The 27,143-nt window shown below is 44.1% G+C and overlaps 1 protein-coding gene across 1 annotated transcript in view; it reads left to right on the top strand.

Annotated features, from left to right (window-relative positions):
- The window catches only part of NDUFS4 (NADH:ubiquinone oxidoreductase subunit S4), a 185,831-nt gene that overhangs the window by 51,136 nt on the left and 107,552 nt on the right, over positions 1 to 27,143 (top strand). The gene's annotated exons all lie outside the window — the stretch shown is intronic.

Raw genomic sequence — 27,143 nt, 5'->3', positions numbered from 1 at the left:
CAAGGAGCCAGCAATACAGAGTGCGGTGTCAGTTGCAGTGGTGACGCTGGTCTTGGAACGCTGGGTATCTGGACACCACATACTAACAGTGCGCTCTGCTCTGTTGATGGTTCCTTGCTACTGAACTGAGCCGGCAACAGAGTGCATTGCCATTGTGCACGTCGCACAGTGACAGCACGCAGGGACTAAACCAGTCCCTAAAATGAGTGTCACTGGTTACTCTTTGTTTCAGGGACGGGGCAGATGCTGTGGCAGTGACCTCAGCCTCTTCCCGCTGATGATGCTTTGAGTATCCCAGGATGCACTGGGTTTCTCAAATGATGCATCATCATAGAGAAAAAAAGGAAAAATACAGTAAGGGTATGTGCGCACGTTGCTTTTTACCTGCTTTTTACCTGCTTTTTTGCTGCTTTTTCTTCTGCGCTGTTTAATGCCAAAATGGATGTGTTCTTCTATTCAAGCAAAGTCTATGGGAATTTGGGTTTCTTGTTCACACTATGTTGTTCAAAATGCTGCCTTTTTGTGGCAGAACTTTGGTCAAAAACTCAGCTTTGCAGTGCAAAACCCAAATGGCAAAAACAATTGACATGTTGCTTCTTTGAAAAGCTGAGTTTTTGACCAAAGTTCTGCCACAAAAAGGCAGCATTTTGAACAATATAGTGTGAACAAGAAACCCAAATTCCCATAGACTTTGCTTGAATAGAAGAACACATCCATTTTGGCATTAAACAGCGCAGAAGAAAAAGCAGCAAAAAAGCAGGTAAAAAGCAGGTAAAAAGCAACGTGCGCACATACCCTAAGGCCCAGTGTCCACGCTGTGTATTTTGACGCGTATTTTCAGAAATCTGCAGCAAAATCTGCATGTCCATTGTGAAGCCAGCAAAGTCTGAGAATTCAGAAGTGCTGTGCCCACATTGCTTATTTTTTCCTTGCGTATTTGGTGCAGATTGGGTACAGAAAAAAAGAAATCTGCACCAAATACGCAAGAGGAAAAATACTCTACATGGGCACAGCACTTCTGAATTCTCATAGACTTTGATGGCTTCACAATGGACATGCAGATTCTGCATCAAAATCCACAGCGTGGGCACAGGGCCTAAGGCTATGTGCCCACGCTGCGGAAAATGCGCGGATTTTGCCATGGATTTCTCGCGGAAAAGCCGCGGATTTTCCAGAAATCTGCAGCACAGCTACTCCCCAGCCATTTCTATGGCATTTGGAAAATGCTGTGCCCACGCTGCGGATTTTTCCGCAGCGGAAATCGTGCGGATTTTCGTGCGGAAAAATCTGCAGCATGTCAATTATTGTTGCGGATTTTCGTGCGGATTTTGCCTATTCAATTGAATAAAAAAAAAATCGCAAAATCCGCGTCAAATCCGCACAAAATCCGCACCTATGAAAAGGTGCGGATTCCGGGGGGAAAGCTGCGGATTTTGATGCAGAAAAATCCGCAGATACAGAGTCCCGTGGGCACATAGCCTTACGGGGAACAATATGAAACTTTTTAAGGCAAGTATATCAGAAAATAAAGTTACTTTGATTTTGACAGATGCAATAATAAAGAGGACTTTATCACATAGATAAGCACAAAACCATGACCAAAATACTGATGGTTTCTGTACCCAGCTCAAACTGGTGTTTGTTTTATTTATTTATTTTTTTAAACTAAAAATTAGTTTGGCTCTCTTGCTTTTATGAACAAACAATTTTATGGATGGGTTTGAGTTTCCTCCATGCGATTTATTGTATAGCGCTGCTGAAGGGAAATCCATATAACATGGAAAGAGGCTCACCGGGTCACATTGTAAAGGAGACTAGTGCCTGGTGCCCTTCACCACTATTGGGTGCCCTATGTGTCTGTGTAATTGGTATTTCTAGTTTCTCCCATTCGTTTGAACCCAGATGCAACCATAAAATCAACAGGAAAACAGCTGCTTTCACACTGTTTTTTTTAGCATGCGTCATGAACGTTTTTTTGCTGCAAAAGCGGATCCTGTTTTTGCAATGAAAAACGCATGCAAACGCATGTGTTATTTTGCAGGATCCTGTCACTTTAAGTTTATGGGCGGGCATTGGAGTCATGTGAGGGGAACTGAATGTGACAGACTGGGAGCCGACATCTGACAGCTGCGGAGGTTCGTAACCAAGGTAAACATCGGGTAACTTGGATACCCGATATTTACCTTGGTTACGAGTGTCTGCAGCAGCTAGGAGCAGGGCTGCCTGCTCCCTGCACACGTAACCAAGGTAAACATCGGGTAACTAAGCCCGCGGTTACCCGATATTTACCTTGGTTACGAGCGTCCTCCGCTCTCAGGCGGGGAAGAGAGGAGAGAGAGGGAGGGGGAGGAGGGAATGATCACGAGAGGCTGGTTTCTGGGCATGCTCAGTAGAGCAAGCAGGATCCTGTCTATCAGCATGCCAGCGTTCACATACGATTGCGTGCAGTATAGTCAGGATCCAGCAATTTGCAGTATTTTGACGTAGTTCAAAAACGCTACAAGTAGCGTTTTTGAAAAAAGTTAAACTGCAAGTCGCTGGATCCTCACTATAACGCACGCAAACGCAGGTGAACACATGTTGACGCAAGTCCATTGCGAATGCATTGAAATGAAAACGCATTTGCACTGGATCCGTTTTGCGGTAAAAAAGCGTTCAGGACGCATGTTAAAAAAACGTAGTGTGAAAGCAGCCTTAACTACTTCAGTGACAGAATCCACAGCCCTTTTTACTTACAAATTCTTGAAAGTAGTAGGGGTCAGCGCTCCGAAAACGGATACACTGTGATGTGCTAGTCTTCAGAATATATAAACCCAGAGGGTTTTTTGGAAGAGGACAAATCCATTGTGATTTTCAAGATTTGGAATCTGTGGATTCTGACACATTTTGCAGAGGAGACCTCCATTCAGAAGAATTTTTTTTTACTCTGTTTCGCAGCTGATTTTATAGTTTTATTTGAATTTTTTTTTTTTTTTTCTCCCCGGATAAGGCTTTTAAACCTTGTTGGTAAAAAACTGTTTGAACGGCACAATGTGGATTTGTGATTGACGTCTGTAGGATGAGCACTCGGAGTATTTGATGCGGTTTTGGATGTGGCTTTTGAAGTGGGTCAGCTTCAAAGTCCACCCAAAAAAGTCTCTGAACGCTCCGTGTACTACCCATAATGTTTGGTCTCACCTTAGGGCTCCTGACCAGACGTTACAGCCTTATATGTGCCTATGAGGCTGTGAGCTCGTGTCCGGAGACAATCAGTTCAAGCTGTAGGATTGCTGCGGGCCTGACCTCTGGGACCCTATGATGTAGAGACAGTTGACACAAAGTTCATCATGTGCATGGTGCAGTAGTGAGCATGTGCGACCCATTCACTGTATAAAGAGTGATGGTCGTACTGCTCCATTCCTAAAGCACCACTCCAGCATTTTTCTTTTTTTTAGCATTGGAATGGTGCTTTAAATTAAATCCTCTGCTCCTTGCGATATACTCACCCTTCAGCAGTCTTTCTTTTTCTGCATCTCTCCAATCCCGCTGCGCCATATTGTGCCCGTAACTTCTGTCTGGAAGTCAGAAGTTACATCACAAGTTCTCAATCCAAATCTATGAGAGCCAGAGAGGCTCTCATAGACTTATATTGAGTTTTGGCCTGGCTGGAGGCGACACTAGAGCTGCCGGCAGGTCACAAATCACCAGAGACCGACTGGAGCGCCGTTGGGGAAAAAGATGAAGATGCCGGAGAGAGGAACCTAAGACAGGGGGGCAGGGGATGTCGATTGAAAGCACCACTCCTGCATTGAAATAAAGAAAACACCGGCGTGGCGCTTTTAACAAGTGTTTCTCAGCTCCTACCCTAAAGTATCCACAACTGGTCTCGCTTCATGACCACACCATAGCATGTGACCGCTGCTTTGTGAATTCGCAATTGGTGGGTGCCATCTTGGTTGCTTCTTACAAGGCAGGGATGAGGCGTCTTGCATCCATAAGGCCCTGGATATGGGGGATATTCTTTTCCATCTTTGGTATTGTTACTTTTCTGAGCATTACTTGTTGTGCCCATTTTTTTTTTTTATCTTAAGTTGGTTAAAAACAAGAACTTTTCAGCCGCAGTGAATGTAAACATCATTAATCAGATGCCATCCAATCCCTTTTTCTTAGTCTGGTACACCGCGCTACACCTGGAAGCACATCCCGTTTTCAAGTGTTCTCTGCCAGAAACCTTCTACAGCCTTTAATGGGCAAACAGATCGAGTGGATATCTGGCCATAATCATTACTCCAAAGATTGCCGTCAGATGTCACTGGTGACGTGGCTGGACACTCAGATTGACGATACACGCCTCCATTTATAGCAAAATACATATAAATGATACAACCAGAGGTAGTCGCCTACGTTAGAGAGATCTTTTTCTTTCCTCTTGATCGTTGAATTGTTGGTTGATCAGAATCTAGAATTAAAAGGGATGACTTTTGTAATTCCACTTTAAAAAAAGAAAAATAAATAAGGAAGAGACGTGTACCGAGAAACCTAAAAATATAAAATATATTAAAAACTTCCAACATTATTCCATCATGATCAAGTGAGATTTATCCCAACAAGACAAGCATCAGATAATATTAGACGAAACCTAAATTTTTCCTTCACCCTCTGACTGCACCCTTATATTATGTGGTGCCATCATGTGTTCAGAAAAAACACATTACCGGTAAGTAATTACGCATTTTTCCCCTCACCCTTCACCCTATGATGGCACCACGTAATATAAGGGTGCTGTAGGGGGCTCAGAAAACAAACACATTACCGGTAAGTAATTACGTATTTTTCCCTCACCCTATGATGGCACCATGTAATATAAGGGTGCAGTCATGGGTTCAGAAAAAAACACATTACCGGTAAGTAATTACGTATGTTATACAAAAAGCAAGCACAAGTAAAATGCCGCTAACGATGTTAGCCTTAGATATTGAAAAGGCATTATTCACCTTTCCGCCTGGCCTTATTGCTTCGTTAAAATTGCTTGGTTACACCCACAGATTATCTAAAGCTTCCGTCCACCCTTCCCACAACTATTTAATATACAGAGAGGCACACGGCAAGATTGCCCACTGGCTATGGAACCCTTAGCATAAGCCATACGGGAGCACCCTGATATTAGAGGATGTCAAGTACACGGACTTCAAAGTCAGCTTGTTTGCAAACGACCTTCTTTTAACCCTTGCGCAACCTGACTCTCCCGAACCTCTCCTCTCTTCTAAGAAGATTTGAAAGAATATCTGGTCTCAAAATTAATATCAATGTTAAGCAGTGTTTATTAATACCCCAATCTCCATGCAAGACCAAATAATATCTCAATTCGGGCTCACCAAAAGGGAATGTTATCTCGCTTATTTCGGTATAAATTTAACCATGAGTAAATCCACGCTCTTTAAATGGAACTGTGCCCCTCTAATCCAGAATCTCCGGGCTGATCCCAACAAATGGGCGTCCTCCTACCTATCCTGGTTGGGACTACCACATTTCTTATACCTATTCAAATCTCTGCCTATAGTAATACCTAGCAAGACCTTCTCAGATATTCACTCAGTCATTTCTAAATTTGTTTGGCACGGCCTAGGATATCGCAACGAACAATGTTTTCATAGGCGAAAAGGAGGAGTATCGCTTAGTAATGTTTCGTTATATTATAAGGCTGCACAAATAGCACCGATCTCTACAGTCTCATCTTCATCTGGTAAGCCCAGGTGGATACACATTGAAAATTCCCTCGCTGCACCATACTCCATCTCGGGGCTAATGTGGTCAACAGCTCAGCTACCTTCTAATTTAGCCACTCTCTTGCCATATACAATCCAATCCAATTCTTCCCCTCTGTTGACATTATTTAATAACCCCATGTTTACCCCTGGGTTAGACCCAAATTCCTTTCAATGGTGGAAACTTTGAGATAACTACCATGAAACACCTTTTGGACATCTACTAACTCAATTATCATTAGGCAAGATTTTATACAGTAATATAACCCCCCCATTGGGAGAAATGATGCGTATCAATCAGGTTCTACATTTTGCCAAGACAACCCCTACTAGCAGAAAGGCCTCACCACTGCATTTGAAGAAATGTGCCTATATGACCCTTTTGGTCGAGGGATTATCTCACTACCATACTCCATATTGAATCTTCCCTTGGCTGGTGAGAAATTAAGGTGTATGGAGCAATGGGAAAGTGATCTCGGATTCACCATGTCCTTTGAAAAATGGAATAGATGCTGTGAGGTTTTATCTAAATGCCCCGTTACACGCAACGACGTATCTAACGATATATTGCCGGGCTCACGAATTCTGTGACGCACATCCGGCATCGTTAGCGACGTCGTTGTGTGTGCCAGCAAGGAACGACCGTTAACGATGGAAAATACTCACCTTATCGTCCATCGTTGACACGTTGTTCCTTTTCAAAAAAATCGTTGATTGTTGAACACGCAGATTGTTCGTCGTTCCCGAGGCAGCACACATCGCTATTTGTGACACCTCAGCAGTGACGAAGTACAGCTTACCTGCGGCCGCCGGCAATGAGGAAGGAAGGAGGTGGGCGGGATGTTACGGCCTGCTCATCTCCGCCCCTCCGCTTCTATTGGGCGGCCGCTTAGTGATGCAGCTGTGATGCCGAACGAACTGCCCCCTTAGAAAGGAAGCGGTTTGCCGGACACACCGACGTCGCTAGGCAGGTAAGTCCGTGTGATGGCTCTTAACGATTTTGTACGCCACGGGCAGCAATTTGCCTGTGACTCACAACTGACGGGGGCGGGTACGCTCGGTAGCGATATCGCTGCGTGTAACACCCCTTTTAAGGGTGCGCTCACACGAGCGTATGACCAGCATGATTATCTGATTGCATCACCCGCCGCGGCCGCACACTCTTCGGCCAGGAGCATGTCAGCTGCATAGAAATACATGCAGCTGACATGCTCCTATCTGAAGAGTGTGCGGCCGCATTGGGTGATGCGATCCGATAATCATGCGGGTCATACGCTCGTGTGAGCGCACCCTTAAGGTAGTAATCGGACATCACTCACTGAGACATTGTTAAAAGTCCTACAAAGAGGATATTATGTCCCAGTGAAGTTACATAAAATATATTCTAATGTCACGGATTGATGTTTCAGGGGGTGCAACACCCCAGGAGACATGACACATATTTGGTGGATGTGCCCTTTGGTAAAATAATTTTGGCAGGAGGTTAAATCCCTTATCAGGGATGTTTTAGGGGAGTCTATCCGGCTTGATCCAGCCGTACTACTGTATGGAGACAGACCATCCGGACTTATTAATAAAACCTTTTAATTTACTAAATGTTATTACTATGGTTTCACAAATTCACATAGCTGCGCAATGGAAAACATCAATTCTTTCTTTATCTTTATTGAAAAGAAGATTAGATAATATAATTTATGAATGCATTGAAGCCACTAGGAACCAACACCATAGTTATTTTATGCTCTTTGGACCCTTTGGATAGACTCCCATCCCGACCCCCTACTGAACCGCTCTCTAAATGTGTCCTCCTGAGAGATACGTATAGATGATGGGATGGTAATTCTAAATTGTGCCTTCCATTTAAACCTGGTTATTAATAAGACATTCTGTATTTATATGCACGGAATATCCTCTTATTGAATAATATTGTGACGGGGTATGCGGCAGAGCAGTAAGGGACGCCAGGCCAAGGAACAATCCAAAGGGCTTTATTGAAACCACAAAGATAAAGCACCAAACAAATATAAATCCTTAAAGTCTGCAAGGAGTCCACAATAAAACAAAAGATCCAGGGGCGCCTCCCGGTATTCCAACGCCAGGGAAAATATGGCAATGGTCCTTATATGAGTTTTTTGAGTCCAACAGGGTGAACAACAAAACGCAATCCCACTTGGCCACTGATCTCCAGTCTGTAACAGTCCATACACAGGCTCTAGGATCCAGCCTCAGCAATAGATCCTAGTCCTTCTCCAGCCGAGAGCCAACAAACTGACCTAACATGGATCTCATTGTTCTTCTCTCCTGGGATCAGACCCTAAGGTGGGCAGAAGAGTCCAACTCCACCTGGACACTTGTTACATGAATGGACTTTAGAAGTCCTGGCTCTTTCTTGTTTACCAATTTGTAGATTGGAGAAGTCCCATGCTGAGAAGAACAAACAATCCCCCACCAGTAGTACATACAGGACAGTCAAGGAGAGACAGAGACTATTTATTACACCATGAGCAAAGGCGGGGGAAGGACACTGGTACAAATAGAAGTCATACAACTTGCTCCAGATTATGATAAACAGTGTACAAATATCCCGATTACCCGGCTGTCCTTCCCAGATAAGGATCCTCCCCTCCCTTTCCCTTTTTTTCTTTTCTTTCCTTTTCATTTGTACTTATTGGAATATAAACTTTAATACTTGTGACCCCCTGTGATGGGAAATCATTCTGCTGTGAATGTTATATGTTGTTTAAAAAATTCAATATAACATTTTTGGAACCTAAAATACAGTAAAAACTGACACAACATCTATAATGAGGGGCAACATTTTTCTGAATCCTAATTTTGAAAACAGAAATTGATCCTAGAATAGGTAAAAGGAAAGAAAGATGACGTCCGAAGAGAGAGGGGAGAGATATCGGGATATATAAGAGTTGTTTGCTAGGAAAGGAGGGCTACATTGAGTTCATCCCTAGTGGTCACTTGGAAAGTACGCCTGTTGGCTTTGCATAGTTTATAATTAAAGGGAATCTGTCAGTAGGATCAACCTTCGTAAGTCATCTATATGGGCATGTAGGTCATAGGAAGGCGAATTAAATGATACTTTTATCTGCATTCCGATGTCTTATTCCAGAGGAAGCCACATTTTCATATATATGTAAGTGACCTGTTAATGTCTACCAGACAGACACAGATCTCCCTGAGAATCTGCCTCCAGAGTTCAAGTGAAGGGGGTGCTAGGGGCACTTTGCAAGTTGCGACATTGCTATTGCGATATCGTCGGGGTCAAATCGAAAGTGATGTACATCCGACGCCGGTAACGACGTCACAATGTGTAAAGCCTAGGAGAGAAGATGAACGAGTGTGAAACAGTCAAAAATCTGTGATCTGTCACGTCGATTATTTTCATAATATCGGTGCGTCCGCAGGTACAATGTTGTTCCTCGTTCCTGCGGCAGCACACATCGCTGTGTATGAAGCCGCAGAAGCGAGGAACATCTCCTACCTGCTTCCCGGCTGCAATGAGGAAGGAAGGAGGTGGGCGGGATGTTTACGTCCTGTTCTTCTACGCCCCTCCGCTTCTATTGGCCGCCTGCTGTGTGACGCAGCACGACCCGCACCCTTAGGAAGGAGGCAGCTATCACAATGATATTGCATCTGCGACGGGGGTGGGGACTATCACGCTCGGCATCGCTACAATCTGCTAGCGATGTTGCAGCGTGCAAAGTGCCCCTTACCAGTGTGAGACATCAGATCAGGAAAGCAGACTGTCAGTCATTACATTGCTCACATTTTTTACTCCCCAATCTCCCCCCCCCCCTCTTTCAGTGGTGCTTTTAATGCAAGTTCCCTGCTCCTGGCATTATGCTCACCCTCTGCCATTGCCACCTTTTTCTTGGTGTCGCTCGTGGGCCCATAACTTCTGACTGGCCAGAATTCAGGAGTTACGTCATGAGCTCTCAAAGCAAGTCTATGAGAGCCAAAATGTGGGTCACGTACACTTGTATTTAGTTGTGACATCTGGCCATCCTGAGGCAATTCTGTTGCTTTTTACATGGTAATAGTCAATAACATGCACATCGCTCACTATTTCCACTTTTATCCTTTAGGCCCTGTGCGCATGCTGCAGTTTTTGCTGCATGAATTGCTGCAGAAAATGTTCATAACCTTGCTGCAGTCCTTCCCCAGAAAAACCTATGGTAAAAAAAAAATGCTCTGCACACACTGCGTTTTTTTTTTTTCCCCTACAGGTTTTTCCTGCAGAATTTCTGCAGCAAAAAGGAATTGCATGTCACTACTTTTCTCTGCAGCCATAGATAATGGTTTAAAAAAAAAAAACACAGGGACCAACCCGCGAGCAATCCGCGGCAAAAACGTGAGTGCGTTTTTTGCCGCGGGTGTGGTTTTCTGCCAGAGGGTGCCGATTTTTCTTAAAGTCCATTTTCTAGTGCGCAAATAGCCTTAGACCGGGTTCACATGGACTTTTTTTTTTTTTGCTGTCCATATATAAATCACGATGCCCGGACTGACTGCAGGTTTCATGACCTGAGTGTAGTCTCCTATGTGTCTATAAAGCTGTAAGTTCGGATCACAGGAGCCACTGTCAGTGGTTTGTAAGGCTGCTTTCACACATCCGGTTTGAGCTCTGCGGCTCAATCCGGCTGTGAAGCCTATGCAACGGATGCGGTGAAAACACCGCATCCTTTGCATAAGTTTTTTACATGCGGACGGTCCGGTTTTTGCCGCTTGAGGCATGCTACTGAGCATGCGCAGTGGCAAAAACCGCATGCGGCGGCCGGATGCGTTTTTTGCCGCATCCGGCATCCATAGGGATGCATTGGGAAAGCGCCGCATCGGCCGGATGCGGCGCGATGCGGTTATTTTTGCCGGAGCAAAAAACGTGCCAGGGAACGTTCCATCCGGCCGCCGCATCGGCTAAATCTGCCGCATGCGGCAAAAACCGGACCGAACGCAAGCCAATGCGGCACTACTTAAAGTCTATGCAGGAAAAACTCAACCGGCAGCAAAAAAAAAACGGTTGCGGTTTTCCTGCAAAGTGCCGGATTGTGCCGCATTGCAAAAGCCGGATGTGTGAAAGCAGCCTAAGAAACATATATGAATCGGCTCACCACTTTATCCTGAATCATGGTGGAGCACAGGACTCAGCCTCGCCACAGTCCGAGATTCAAGGAAAAGTAAAGGGAGGAATCCAGCTCTTAAACCTGCGATTCTTTTCCTTTTTTTTTATTGTTTCAAATGCATGACAAACAGATCATTGCTGCATGGGTATCACAGTGGAACCTTGGTTTAAGAGGAACTTGGTTTGAGAGCGTTTTGCAAGACAAGCAAAGGTTTCTAAAAATGTGTAACTTGGTTTAAGAGCAAGAGCAAATATTCACCGTGCACACGTCCGCTTCTGTCCTTTCATCGCACTCTGACCCGCTCTGGAGGTAACTTTCTGTCCATATGTACTGTTTACTGTATACAATATACCATTGTGCAGTACAGTATATACTATACAGCATGTCTATCAATTTGCATTTGTGGATATAGTATTGTACTTTCTTTCTGCTAATCAGTACAGCACATTGCTTATACTGTACCTCCCGCACACCAATTCTATTGTAAGATAATATGCAGTTTAATTTGTTTTATATGCTTTTCCTGTACAGTATCGTGTATTAGTGTACTGTAATTTTATATGAATACAGTACATTATTTTGTATAACTGTAATAATTTTGGGTTGTGGAACGAATGGTCGGCGTTCCAATTATTTCCTATGGGAAAATTCGCTTTGATATAAGAGTAACTTGGTTTAAGAGCTCACTCCCGGAGCCAATTATTCTCATAATCCAAGGCTCCACTGTATATCATTGAACGCATTTAAAGTGCGCTTAATGATTAAAAGTGCCATGTGCGCTTGAAACGCGTTGGTGGATGATACCCATGCGGCAATGACCTGTTTGTCATGCATTTGAAACAAAAAAAAGAGTATCGCAGGTATTAGAGCTGGATTCCTCCCTTTTTTCTTTTTCCTTGTGGTTGATATCGGACCGTGCAATACACTTGTCTGAACCCACCATTAGCCAGTACTGACAGAGCCGCTGCTATCAGGCTATAGGATAATTATTGGGGTCTCCGTAAATGATCATTTCTTTATTTTTCTCACGTGATATATGGTCTGTGGAGAAACGTACTGGTGTGTGCGTAAAGCAGAATATATTTATTTTCACAGCTTAGTTCTTGTGTTTGGTTGCATGTTTTGCCGCTGTCTTTTGGATGCGTGTTCTCATGTTCGGACAGAAGGAGCCCGCTCGGGCTTTCTTCCAGCTTTGCTGAAGTTGGATATTCGTGCACATTAGCATCTCGATATCTCAGCGGATTACATTCCAATAAAGAATATTATGTTGTCTTATTCCTCTCATTCTTTTTATTCTTCTCGTCACCTCGGTGCATGGCTCCGCAACTTCTGCTTACTTTTTTTTTTTTTCTTTTTTTCTTTTTTTTTTGTTCCAGCGCTTATTTAGGTTTAACAGCTTTATTATTCTCAAATTCGGGAAATAAGAAGAAACTAAGGGATAATTGTGTTACATAATGGGGGATGTTGTCCCTGTACATAAGGAACATTTGCAATCCTACTATCCAGTTCTTTTAGCCTTTACCATATACAGTGGACCCTTGGATAACGAGAACAATCCGTTCACGGAGTGTGCTTGTTAACCAAGTTACTCGTATAAAAACTCGTTACCCATATAAAATCATTGCAATGCAGACAATTTGTTCCATAACTTGTAAAATGTCCCATCCTGGTCCCCTATTGTGTCATTCCACACACACACAAACACAGATTATGCTCACCTTACCTTCCGTTCCCTCGCCGGTTTCCTGAACTTGCAGTTCGCCCGTACAAGACGTGTATCGGGTAACCAAAGCGACCGATGCCGGACCTTCCGCACGCTGCCTTTGAGTAGCACCTGACAGGGGAAGTTCCTCCCTTGTCGCGATGGTTACCAAATACACATCCTGTGGAGAGAGGACCGTCCCCTGTCAGCCGCTACTCAAAGGCAGCGCGCTGGCCAATCAGAGGCAAGCGGCTCCTGCCTTTGACGTCAGTGTGCTGGGAGCGGAAGGTCCGGCATCGGTCACCTTGGCTACCCGATACATACAAGTTCCAGGAGGCCGGCGAGGGAACGGAAGGCAAGGTGAGCATATGTGCGTGCATGTTTGTGTGTGTTTGTGTGGACTGCAAGTGCGGGATAGAGCGCGGTGGATGTACGGAACCGGAAGTGTGTGCAGTAAGTATTTGCTCGTATGGTAAAGCTTGCTCGTAAACCGAGTTACAAATTTACACAAAGCTTTGCTCGTTAGGAGAAATACTCGCTAACTGGGTTACTCGTTAGGTGAGGTTCCACTGTAATGTTCTGAAGACTAAAACACAATTCCTCCATTACTTTTGTTGCCCTCATTACAGCAGTCATTCTGCATTACCAATGACCCAACCATGATTCTTTTTCAGTCGATGGTCCGGTTTACAGCCGCCTTTTCTGCATGTTGAGCTTTCGTTTTAATGCCATGTTGGTGGAAGACTTTTTGTATTTTTTTTTTTATTGATTTAAAAAGATTTTTTTCTACATTTTTTGATTTTTTTTTTTTTTGTTTTTTTTTTGTTTTTAAATATGGTTTGGTTTTCCGTTTTCTGAGACCCTTAAAGGGAATCTGTCACCAGGTGTTTGCTCCCCCATCTGAGAGCAGCATAACATAGGGGCAGAGACCCTGATTCCAGGGATGTCACTTACTGAGCTGTTTGCTGTCATTTTAATAAAATCACTGTTTTCTTTGCTGCAGTTCTGTGTAAGGCCTTTTTTTTCACACGTCAGTGATTCTGGTACGTATGTGCTAGTTTTAATACGTACCAGAATCACTGACATACGCAGACCCATTATAATCAGTGGGTCTGCGCACACATCAGTGATTTGTCACTGAAACCGTGTCCCTATGCGGCGTACATGCGTGTCTGTGATTGCCGCACGGAGACAAGTCTGTTTTTTTTTCTGGCATCACTGATGTCCCATGGACCACACTATGGTGTGATCCATGAAACACATACCAGAAAAAAAGTACATATAAAATGAAAAACATTTTCAACTCCCCTTTCTAGTGACGCTCTGTGCAGCTTCTGCTCTCTGCAGCTTCCTGCCCGGCTCATGAATATTCATGAATGCAGTCAGAGCCGACCCGGAAGTAGCTGCAGAGAGCGGTGGGCGGACGCTGAAGAGCCGAGGAGTTCAGCACAACGGACCGCAGGAGTGTGACAGGTGAGTAATGTCTATGTGCAATCACTGAGTACGGATCACGGATTGCTTATGGATACACACGGAGGGACACAGGCTTTTTTTATACGTCAGTAAAGAATGTCTTTGTTTTTTGTTTTTTTTTTATTGACATGTGAAACAGGCCTAACCCTGCCCACACCACTGATTAGCAGAAAGCTGCTAATCAGTGATGGGGGAGGGATTACACAGCAGGATTACATGTCTGGAGACACCTAGTCCTACAATGATAATCTCCTGCTGATAAAGCACTGATTTTATAGGATCTATCCCCATCTGAGAGCAGCATAATTTAGAGACAGAGACCCTGATTCCAGCGGTGTCACTTTCTGAACTGTTTTCTGTCATTTTGATAAAATCAATGTTTTCTCTGCTACAGATCTAGCAGTCATACAGAGCTCATGTATTTGCTGGACTACCTGCAGCACGACAGGTAGTCCTATAATCTACTTTTGATTAACAGTGATTTTATCAAAACTACAATAAGCAGCCCAGTAAGTGACACACCGCTGGAATCAGGATCTCTGCCCCTACGTTATGCTGCTCTCAGATTAGGTGGAAAAAAACTTGGTGACAGATTCCCTTTAACTTTTTCTGTTGATTTTGCTATAGTTTTTTGTGTAGTAAGCTGAAGTCTTTGATAACATTTTGGAGAATGTGATATTTTGATCACCTTTTATTGTATTGTTTTACTTAAAGGGCTGCGCTGACTGAAAAATGAAAATTCTGGCATTTATTGCATGGATTACTAAGGCCGGTTTCAGACGCCCATGTTTCAGGTACGTGTGACATCCGTTTTTAACACTGATGTCACATGTACCCATGTTATTCTATACTGTTACTCACACGGCCATGTTTTCACATGGATCGTGTGACCCTTCGTGACCCCACATGCAGACATTCAGGTTTTTTTCTCCAGCAGCACGGGTGTCACACGGATTGCACACTGATGTGATCCGTGTGACATCAGTGGGCACCTGCCTTGTAACAGTGGTCCTAGCTCCCGATCCCACTCTATATACCAGTATGGGACATTCAGATGTCACATGTCCAGGCTTAAAGGGAATCTGTCACCAGGTTTTTGCCACCTAATCTGAGAGCAGCATAATGTAGAGACCGAGACCCTGATTCAAGTGATGTCACTTAGTGGGCTACTTAGTGTAATTTTTATAAAATCAGTTTAATCAGTAGTAGATTATCATTACAGGACTACTTGGCGTGCTGCAGGTAGTCCAGCATACTAATGACCTCTGTATAACTGCTAGATCTGCAGCAGAGAAAACATTGATTTTTTTTTCCAAAATGACAGGAAACATCCCATCACTGGAATCGGGGTCTCTGTCTCTACATTATGCTGCTTTCAGATGGGGCAGCAAAAACCTGGTGACAGATTCCCTTTAAACATACAAATTTCTGAAGTTGAGTAAGGCTACCTTCATACTTGCGTTGAACGGTATCCGTTGCATTGCGTTGTGTGACGGATGCAACGGATGTGTTTCATATAGTGGCGCAACTGATGCAACGGATGCTGCAAAACAACGCAATTCTTTTTTTTTTTTGTTTTTTTTTACAGTTTTACCATCGGCAGACTATTGTGAATGATCAGCTGATCGTTAATAGTTGGCCGCCGGGTGATCAGCTGATTGTTCGGTCGCCGACAATATGTGCGGGGGGCGGGAGCGGGGGGGCAAAGTGCGAAGTGGGTGGAGCCAAGCGGGGCCATGGCTGAGGACGTCAGTGCCGCGGGGACTGCATCGCTGGGGGACAGGTGAGTGTGAGTGTGTGTATACATATGGAGTGCGGGAGGGGGCAGAGCCGAGCGGGGAAGTGTCGGGCTCCCGGCACACGTAACCAGGGTTGCTTGGTTACCTGATGTGTACCCTGGTTACGGGTGCAGGGAGCCAGAGAGAGCATGCGCAGTGAAATCCAAAGGATTCCGCTGCTCAAAAAAAGTTACATGCTGTGTTCCTCCCGGCGCAGCGTCAAAATAACGACGCTGCGTCGTCCGGCGGATGCAACACTGACACTTGCATTACAGTGCGTCATCCATACAAGTCTATGGAGAATAGCGCAGTGCGTTAACGGACTGCGCTATTCTCCATAGTGACGGACTGCGCTGAACGCAAGTGTGAAAGCAGCCTAACGGAGAATCCAGCTGTTCGTGTCCGGACCATGATGCATGGAGGGGCGGGGGGTTGGGGGGGGGGGTCTCCTGGCATGGACCGGAGGAGTTTGGAGGGGTGTGTTTCTGGCACAAACCGGACGGGAATCTTCTGGCTAAAAACCACAATTTGAACATGTACTTAGACATCTGTCGGTTTTGGTTTGTTGCTTACAAAAAAACAGACCAATTCTCATCAATGATTTCCTAAATTCCTGATTTTTGTGAGTATGTATCCAAAAGTTGTTCACTTTTTTTTTTATTTTCTTTTTTTTTTTTTTTCCTTTCTCCCTTTCATAGACCTCTAATATATATATAATTATACTCTCTCATTGCCAGGTTTAATCTGTCACTTAGATCAATATCAGACATGGCCCCGAGATTTTGGACAGATCAGTCGGTCAACAAAAAATTGACGTAATCAGACAGTCACAGGTACCAGTGCGAACAGTAAAAAAACGGACAGCAATTCTGTGAAAAACTGGTGTGAATGAGCCCTACAGACAGCATCCCAGAACACCGGCCACGCGATTAATAACACCGGTGCGGAGCCTCTGTTTTTTGTGCTACCGTATCATTGATCACTGCTATATCTCGGCCATTCTCCACTTTATTTCCTCGGGCATTTTAAGGATAACTACAATAGGTGGTCTGAGAATAGAAAATAAAAATAATACAAATGTTTGCTTGGACGTCCTCCAGGGATATTACATTCTCCTTCTTGGACTTCAGTGTTCTTTTAAAACTTTTTCTAAGAATTTCCTACCCCGGGAGCTGCTGACGGGAGCGCAGCTCTGGCTGTTCTAATCGGTTAACTGTTGATGGACCGTAGTATCCTTCACCTACTGTATAGGAAGGTGTGAAGTCTATGGGGGGGACAAGACCTTACCGGGATGTAACATCTCCCATTATCACAGCTGGAAAACAATTAGTGAAAAAAGAAAATATCAACGACATTCCACTCCTAATTAGTAGCAGATTAGAGTTTTGGCGATTCTCTCTTCAGGCGCTCAGCAATGTGTGGTCTGTTATTTCATACGCAACCTGATATTTCTAATTGTTGTATTCCAAGCACAAAATTGAGAAAAAGATCCAGCCGTCCTGCTAATGGGTCAGAGGAAATTCACACTTGTCATTTAGGTTATAACCCTTTCTTCTACATTAGTTTTTTTTTTGCGTAGATCATTATCATACAGGAAAAACATTCCGGCATTTTACACGAGAAAGATTCGATGCTGGAGTGAAGAAGCGGGGTTAACGCCGTGCTACCGCCAATAAGGAGAAATGTTGATTAATAATAATAAATTCCATTACTCCATAGGTCATGTCTACGCATTTCAGAGATCCAGTCCCCTTCTTCAGGACCAAGAAAATCAACAATTTACTGTTGATTTTCTTGTTCCTGAAGAAGGGGACAGGATCAGTGAAATGTGTAGACCTGACCTATGGAATAAAGGATTTTATTAATAAACATTTCTCCTTATTGGCGGTTGCGTGGCGTTAACCCCGCTTCTTCACTCCAGCATCGAATCTTTCTCATTTGTAAAATGCTGGAATGAATTGTCTAGGGGTAGTGCATTCCAGAACCCTGGCGCAGCACGAGAGAAGTCTTGGAGACATTGGTGCGATGTTTGGATTATGGAGGATTCTTACATCAGTTGCTGAATGGAGAAACTATGTAGGGTGATAGAGATGAGGGATGCGATATGGGGTGGTGCAGAACAGTGTTGAGCTTTGTGGGTAAGAGATATAAGTTTGTATTGTATTCTGTAACGAATGGTTAACCAGTGTAATGACTGGCACAGGATGGAGGCATCGGTGAAGTGACTGGACAAACTCAGGACCCTGGCTGATGTATTCAGGATGGATTGGAGAGGAGAAAGTTTGGTTACAGAGAGACCGATTAGTAGAGTTGCAGGAATCCAAACTGGAATGAATAAAAGAAACAGGAAGAGTTATAGCACTTTCACAGGTGAGAAAAGGTTGGATTGTGGAGGTTTTTAAAATGCAGGTGACATGAGTAAATGAGCGACTGGATATAGGGAACAAAGGAACGTTCTGTGTCAAATAGAACCCCAAGAGAGTGAGAATGCTGCTGGGGAGTTGAGGCTGAACCACCGAAGTTGGATATATGCAAGTTAGTAGAGGGGGGAAACACCAGAAGTTCCGTTTTGGAGCGTCAGGACCAGAAGTGTATAATTGGGTGTCTTTAGCATAGAGATGATACCAATAACCAAGTCTACTGATTTTGTCCAATAAGGAAGGTGTAAAAAGAGAAAATGAGGAGGCCTAGGACTGTGCTTTGAGGAATCTATATAAAATTCCAAATTACCAGACAATTTCAAGGGTCATCAGATACCAGAAATTCCAAAAAATTCAAATGACCCAAATTCTCATGAAACATTAAATTCTTTATTTTTCATTAGACATACAAACAAACATCATGAAAAAGATGGATAATGATATAAAAATATCCTGGGCCCATATCCTGGGTTTGTTTATTTACTTTCACTTATATGATGACATGGTGTCTGATAGACCCCTGCCATCACTAAGCTAGGACTTACTGGCAGCTATGGGCTGCCATTAACTCCTTATTACCCTTATTACACCAGGGTAAATGGGATGAGCTGGTAAAAGTCCTGGGACTGTTGCATCTAATAGATGCGGCAATTCCTGGTGGCTGATATTTTTAGGCTGGGGTAGCTCCAAATAACATGAGTCTCCCCAGCCTGAGAATATCAGCCCCCAGCTGTGAGGCTTTATTTTGGCTGGGTTTCAAATTGAGGAGGACTGCACGCCGTTTTTTTTCTTTCTTATTTTACTGTACAATATAGAACTGGCGACTGTGATTGGTTGCAGTCAACAGCTGTCACTCAACATTGGGGCGTGTCTGACTACAACCAATCATAGGCGACGGTGGGCGGGGGAAGCAGTGAATATGAAATGAGCCTAATGAGCGGCCGGCACTTTCAGAAGCCGCAGAGGCCGCGGGAGCAGTGTGACAGCTGCGCCGGTGATAGGTGAGTATGAAGCGGAGAGAGAGCGAGAGAATGGAGAAAAGTTGGTGACCTGCGTTTTTGTTGACATAAATGCATCCAAAACGCACAACTAACATTTTACTTGCACTTTGACACACACCAATGGGTGACAAAACGTGACCAAAATGCAAAAAGAATTAACATGCTGCTTTTTTTTTTTTTTTTTTTTCAGGCAACGAGTTTGACAAATGTTAGTCAAACAAAACGCTGCCTAAAAAAAGCAACATTTGGATGGAAATTTTAATTTCTCATAGACTTTCATGGTTGCGTTTTAAACTTAACATGTGCACATAGCCTTAAGATAATTTACCACCGGACCACGAAATTATTGGAAGTCCATCTACTCAATATGATGATCTTCAGAATGAATGAGGCTTTTGGAGTTGTGTAGGTGAAGCGCTTGGTCCCTTTATTCTTGGCGTTGGCATGGGCACCGAGGGTTGACCCGGCTAGGTTGCGTTGTTACAGCCTGAGCTGCATGTGTTACCCGTGTATCTCTCTGGCGTGATTGACTCGAGTCTCTTATGGATTCATCATTTGTTCCCCAGCTGAGAAGAAAGTTCCAAGAAAACACAAAATCTGGTAGAAGGATTCTAGGAAGAAGAGACATTCCTAAAAATGAGAATATCATGAATAAAACCTCCTGCCCGTGCTGAGCGTTGCACATACACAGATTCGAAGACTTTTCAGCTTTTGTTGACAAGTAGAACGTATCCAATGTAATTTTTTCCAGGCAGCAGCTTCAAGAAAAATCCCATTATGTTCTTAGCTTGTTTGCTTGATCCCGCGCCGCCCGTAGTATTTAGCTCTCGCATTGATTCCGTCACTGTTAAAATTAGATTAATACATTGAAGTTTGTGCTTCTCGACTGTTCAATCGAAGGCAGTTTTCACACTAAACCTAGAAAGCAGCGGGATACTGGCACCGGCAAACATGACCTAATGCTCAAATTGGGTTTCTCTTCTACTGTGCAGCTGCCGGGGAAGTGGATTATACCAAAAGCTCTAACGTATTACATGGAAAAACCACCAGATTTCTTTCCATCTTCTTCCGTTTTGTGTTGCTGGATGGCGAGCCTTTACTTACATCATCACCTTATGTTTTCAGATTTTCTTGGTAGAAGGTATTAAAGGGAACCTGTCACCAGATTTGGCCCCTATAAGCTGCGGCAACCACCAGTGGGCTCTTATATACAGCATTATAACATGCTGTATATAAGAGCCCATTCCGCTGTGTAGAACATAATTTTATGACTTTGTAATACCTAAACGGGTCAGATGGTTGTCTCTGTTCTCCGGGTGCGGCGCCTCCTCTTTCGGCCATCTTTGTCCTCCTTCTGAAGCCGGGGTGCATGACTCATCCCACGTCATCCACACTAGCCGACATTGAGGTCCTGCGCAGGCGCACTACAATACTTTGATCTGCCCTGTATAAGAGCCCAGTGGTAGTTGCTGCAGCTTATAATCACCAAATCTGGTGACAGGTTCCCTTTAAGGAATAAGTGGACAGGAGTATATTTTAAGCCAAAGTAATGGAAATTGGGGCAAATACTAGTATTTTTCCCGTCGCCACGACAGCGCCACCAGAGAGATAGGTCCACCCCTCATTTGGACAGGAAACCTACTAAAATAAAAGGGCGGCACCTATCTACCGCATCAGTTCGGTTTCCTGTCCCAGGATGGGAGACCCAGAAGTGCTGTGGCGCTGCCACAGTGAAGGACGGCAGGTCTGTGTTGACCACCTGGGCACATAGTGCATATGTGCCTCTGGATCACATTTGCAGAGCTGCCACCTGGTCTTCTCTGATAACCTTTTTTAGGCACTACAGACTAGACTTTTCAGCCACATCAGATATGCCCTTCGGTAAACTGGTTCTACAGGCTGTGATCCTCCTTAATGGTGTTATCTTGCAAATCTCTGGTGGCGCTGTTGTGGTGACGGGAAAAATCAAAATTACTTACCGGTAATGGCTTTTTTCAGAGCCACGACAGCGCTACTGCTTTCCACCTCCTTTTCCTTTTCCCTCACGTTTTGTTTTACACGGATAGTGGGGGTGTTCATTGGTGTTGGATTAATTTTGTGTTTATTTTTTGGTACTCCTCTCTGTGCTCTGTAACCTAACTGATGCGGTAGATAGGTGCCGCCCTTTTATTTTAGTGGGTTTCCTGTCCAAATGAGGGGCGGACCTATCTCTCTGGTGGCGCTCTCCTGGCTCTGGAAAAAACCATTACCGGTAAGTAATTTTGATTTTTTTTTTTTATTTAAACATGACCGCCCACCAAATCATAGTTGGGCAGCTCTTATTTTAGTCACTCTGCTTCAAATATTTTAGTTTTTTTTTGTTTGTTTTATATACATGTGGATCCATAAATATGGGCCTTTTTCTCTGGTGCAAATTGTTATGGTCTTTATCAAGTGGGTGTTGCACACTCGGCTCTGCGGGGGCGTGTCTTTCGGCTCCTCTGTTTTTTTTGGGGGGGGATTTACCCTGTAGGAAACACTTATTTGAAAAAGAGCATAAACGGTAACACTAAATAAAGACAACGTTCTAGAACCATATGGCGGATTTAAAACATAAATCTAATACTCAGGGGAGCAGCGGGAATCAAATGGGTCCAAGAACTGTCCACATTTCCCTGATGATTGGCCGTCTTTAACCCCTTCACGACCATGGACGGATATTTCCGTCATGGAGCGTGTCCCGTGAAGCCCCGCCCCCTGCCGCGGGCAGGCGGCGTGGATCGGCATACATCAGTTGTTTTCAACAGCTGACATGTGTGCCTGCATGTTACGAGTGGAATCGCATTCCACCCGTAACATTAACCCCTTAGATCTCGCTGCCAAAGTCTGGCAGCAAGATCTATATGCGCGCGGCCATGTTTTTTTACTTACCGCCGCCCCCACCGGAAGTCACGTGAGTGATCATGTGACGTTTGGTGGTTGCCATCGTAGCACAGGGTCATGTGATGACGCCTGCAGCTACGAAGTTTCACTTTCGTTTTTCCTCGGCCAGGAACAGAGGGAAAAAGAAAGTGACTATTTCTGCCGTTTACAGCTGAATAGCTGTGATCAGCAGATAGCGATCGGATTGCTGATCGCTATAGCCCCCTAGGGGGACTAGTAAAATAAAATAAAAAAAGTAAAAAAATTTTTTTAAAAAAAACCTAAAAGTTCAAGTCACCCCCCGTTTCCCCCCATTGAAAATGAAAGGGTTAAAAAAAAATAAATATACACATATTTGGTATCGCCGCGTTCAGAAATGCCCGATCTATCAAAATATAAAATCAATTAATCTGATTGGTAAACTGCGTAGTGGCAAAAAAATTCCAAACGCCTAAATTACGTTTTTTGGTCGCCGCAAGTTTTACGCAAAATGCAATAACAGGCGATCAAAACGTAGCATCTGCGAAAAAATTGTACCATTAGAAACGACAGCTCGAGACGCAAAAAATAAGCCGTCACTGAGCCATAGATCCCAAAAAATGAGAACGCTACGGGTTTCGGAAAATGGCGCAAAACGTACGCCACTTTTATTGGACAAGCTTGTGAATTTTTTTTAACCCCTTAGATACAAGTAAACCTATACATGTTTGATGTCTACAAACTTGCACCGACCCGCAAAAAACAAGCCCTCATATGGCAAGATTGACAGAAAAATAAGAAAGTTACGGCTCTCGGAAGAAAAGGAGCAAAAAGCAAAAACGGAAAGTGCCCCGGGGCTGAAGGGGTTAAAGCATGTTATTGTGTATTTAATAAATTAGGTATCACCACAATCACAGTGATTTGGAGAGTCATTTTGTCATGTAATTTTTACCTTACTGTCAACATAAAAATGAAACCTGACAAATGGGGGAGTGTATTATTTTTATTTAAGAAAAAAAAAGTACCATATGTTTCGTTTTATAAGACGCACTGGATTATAAGATGCACCCCAAATTTAGAGATAAAAAAAGTAAAAAAAAAATAAAAATGGGGTCCGTCTTATAATCCGGTGTTGTCTTACCGGAGGGGGGCAGCAGTGGTGGTGAAGCGGGGTCACAGGAGGCAGAGGCTGTGCTAGCGGCGGCTCAGTGGTAGAGCAGGCCGGTGTGGTGAGCGCCCCAGTCTGTTCGCAGTCCTGGTCTGTTCGCGGTCCTGGTTCAAATGATGGCGCCTGGAGCGGTGCATGCACAGATAAAGCTCTCATCCAAGGGCACCATCTGCGCACGCGCTGACTCCCGGCGCGTTATTTGAAACTGGGACTGCGGACACACTAGGACACCTGCCGCATAGCCACCCGCCCGGAGTGGCAGCGAGCAAGCCGCCAACCCACCCGCACGCACAAAGTGACAGCCAACAGGCCGCCCGGCCGCACGGAGAGGCAGCCGGCCTCCAGGACAGAGGCAGCCGACACCGACAGGCACCCGGCTGCCCGCACGCAACCACAGGCACCCGGCTGCCCGCACTCAGCCACCCGAATGCACCCGCTCACCGCACAGAAAGCCCCCCGGTAAGCTATATTCGGATTTTAAGACACACACCTCATTTTCCTCCCAAATTTTTAGGAGGAAAAGTGCGTCTTATAATCCGAAAAATACGATACATAAAATACAGGCCCTTGTAGCACAAAAAAAAAATTGTCATATTTAAAAAAGTTTACAGCTCTTAAACCTACATAAAAATAAAATATATACAGATAAATATATATTTTCTATAATACTATAGATGATAAAAAAGCATTAAAAATAAATAATAAATTGGTTATTATTGTCCTGGTCCTCGGTCGTTTACATGATCTTGCACACGACTACAATACTTTGGGCACAGCGCTCCCGTCCCTCCCTGGATGGGGGTCGGCTCTGTGTGGCGCACACACTACAGCTGGTGACTTTTAACTCCTTGATAACTTGGGGAAATCCAATTCCAATTTCCCAGCTTTGTAGTAGAAGGGTCAGGTCGCGCCATTCTTTGTCCTTGACCACCATAATTATGGGACTGGGTAAATATACTGTGTTTCTGCGTTCTAATTTTTTGTAATTATGTAGACCGTCTACCCTTGGACAAGGCTGAGATTCCCTCGCGTCAGGAACCATTCGGGAGATGTCCTTCATTGCCGACACACGACCTCTGCAAACTATGCTGGATGCTGAGCCGACAGACCTAAAGCTTCAGTCGTGCTAAAATAATGTTTTTACATGAACGTTTGCTAGAGGAGGAATATTTCTCAATTTAGGGAAAGGAAATCTACAAATTAGAAACATGCTGACAGATAAGGAAATAGATTTGAGGCAGTCTGACCTTGATCAAGTTGACACAGCTCACGTTTCATGCAAGGCATGTCCTGTATCGCTGCGAGGAGAGGAGAATAGGTATTGATGAAGGTATGGCGTATATTTTTACACGCACACTTTGATCAGGGAAAAAAAGGCAAAAATACTTGACTGCTTGTCTGAGAAAGCTGAAGTCGTTCAAGGAATTTGGATACACGTCAAGGTGATGTGATGGCTCTCCGGACCAGCCTCGGAGGCTTTATTCCTGTGTCAGGAAGCATTCTTTACAGTCACTTATTAACAGGATGGCTTCTTTATGAAAACTATACCCTGGTATAAAGTTCTAGGCCAGGGGTCTCAAACTCGGCTGGGTGTATGGGCCGCACATAAAAAAAAAATAACTTTGGGGGGGGGGGGGAATTGGTTGCAGTGATTACAGGGCAAAGTAAAATTTTTATTGGTACCATTTTTTTTTCTCTACAACTTTGGATCACTGTTTTTGAACATTTTTTGCTTATAACAAACCTGCACTTTTTTGTTTTATATATTAAATAAAAAAAATCTTGATGGTAAAATTTTTTTAGGCTTTATTTTTTGTTTACATTTTATTCCTTTTGTTGTAAGTAATAGTTTTACACTAGCACTATATAGTAATTTTGGCCAACATCTTTTAGTGATGTGCCCAATCCTGTTCCTCATTCTGTAGTAATGTACCGATTTTTGTCCCCATCCTGTAGTATTGTGACCATTCTGTAGTAAGGTGCTCCATCCTTGTCCCCCATCCTGTAGTAATATGCACATCCTGTAGTAATGTGCCCCTTCCTTGTCCCCATACTGTAGTAATATGCCCATCCTGGAGTAATGTGCCCCTTCCTTGTCCCCATACTGTAGTAATATGCCCATCCTGGAGTAATGTGCTCCTTCCTTGTCCCCATACTGTAGTAATATGCCCATCCTGGAGTAATGTGCCCCTTCCTTGTCCCCATACTGTAGTAATATGCCCATCCTGGAGTAATGTGCCCCTTCCTTGTCCCCATACTGTAGTAATATGCCCATCCTGTAGTAATGTGCCCCTTCCTTGTCTCCATCCTGTAGTAATGTGCCCCATCCTTGTCCCTATCCTGTAGTAATGTGCCGTGCCCAACCTGTAGTACTGTGCCCAACCTTGTCCTATTTTACTAATGTGCCTCACCTTTTTCCCTATCCTGTAATAATGTGCCAATCTTTGTCCCCTTTTACTAATGGTCCCATGCAGGTCATCTTCTTGTAGTAACGTCCCCTTTACTAATCCTCTTCTTGCAGCAATCTCTGGATTGGGAATAGAGCTGGAGTGTCCTAACAAGACCAAAAAATAATAGAAACCAAGAGGAAAAAACTAGTATTGTAGACCAAAAAAACACCCTCTTAAAACAATTACCGTACTTTATTAATCAAGGTTAAAAATCAATATTATTACAGGAAACTAAACTAAAAAACGTTCTATTCAGACCAATGTCAAGTGAATAGGGAGCAAAAGACACACATATAGTGCATGGATAGTGGGGTATCGCTTATGTAGACCGTCGTCTAAAATGTGATAAACCACTATTGGTAAATAGTAGGAGACATGAAGGGGAGGGGGACACATTAAAGCTATGTGACCACAGGACAACGTACCCGCGGATTTTTCCGCAGGTATGTCCGCAGGCTTCCTGCAGCTGCTCCGTGGAATCCGCAGCTATCCATTGCTGCGGGTTTCGAGTATTTTTGTTGCGGTAAACCTGCTCGACAAGTGCGGAAATACCTGCGGAATTCCCGCCTGTAACTGTGGAGGAGCGGAAACTCCGCGGATATTTCTACATGAATAATTAGCATGCAGTTGCTTGCGGCTGTGGGACATCCGCAGCATATTCCGCAGCCGCACATACCGCAGCATTGATACAGCGTCTGTACTTGCTTAAACCTGCGGATTTATCTGGAAAATCCAGATAAATCTGCAGGGTTTCCGCGGCAAAATTTGCCAGTACGTTGTCCTGTGGGCACATAGCCTTAGGCTAACAATACCCTCCCTGTCTCTTACCTACCAGCGGAGGTGCACCGTCATTTTTTGGGTGCCTCCACTCCGCGTTGGCTACCCCTAATGTATCCCTAATACTCTTGTTGCCAATAAATGGTACCCGTCACCAGAAATACAAACGTGCCAACACTGTCTCAAGTCAAATGGGGCATAAATAATTGGTCTCAATAAGGATGATAATAGTCACTCACATAGATACACAGCAAAGGCTGCCGTGGCCTGCATGAATAAATGAGTGAAGGCAAGAGACTACACAGAAACATAAGTATGGTGCTAAAAATACCAATAACTAAGATGACTTATCTGCTGGGATCTTCCATAAGATTCCCAATGCGTTTCCCACCACTTCTCGGGGTTCATCAAGGGACATTCAAACGACTGATCATAGGTCCGTGGACATAAAGGCCTGTTACAATATACTCCTGTATCCACAACAGGCAATGCAATAGCCCAGATAGGCTATATAGATAAGTTGAGACTGTTTTGTGCCTGTAAGAGAGAGAGAGATTCCAGCAGGTTCTTGTCTGCTCCACAGTGGTGCTCCCCGGTTTCCAGCCGGCACACACACTC

The sequence above is a fragment of the Anomaloglossus baeobatrachus genome, chromosome 1 (genome assembly GCF_048569485.1).
Source record: "Anomaloglossus baeobatrachus isolate aAnoBae1 chromosome 1, aAnoBae1.hap1, whole genome shotgun sequence".
NCBI lineage: Eukaryota > Metazoa > Chordata > Amphibia > Anura > Aromobatidae > Anomaloglossus > Anomaloglossus baeobatrachus.
The sequence above is the reverse complement of the archived record's forward strand: the minus strand, read 5'-3'. Positions and strand labels throughout refer to the sequence as shown.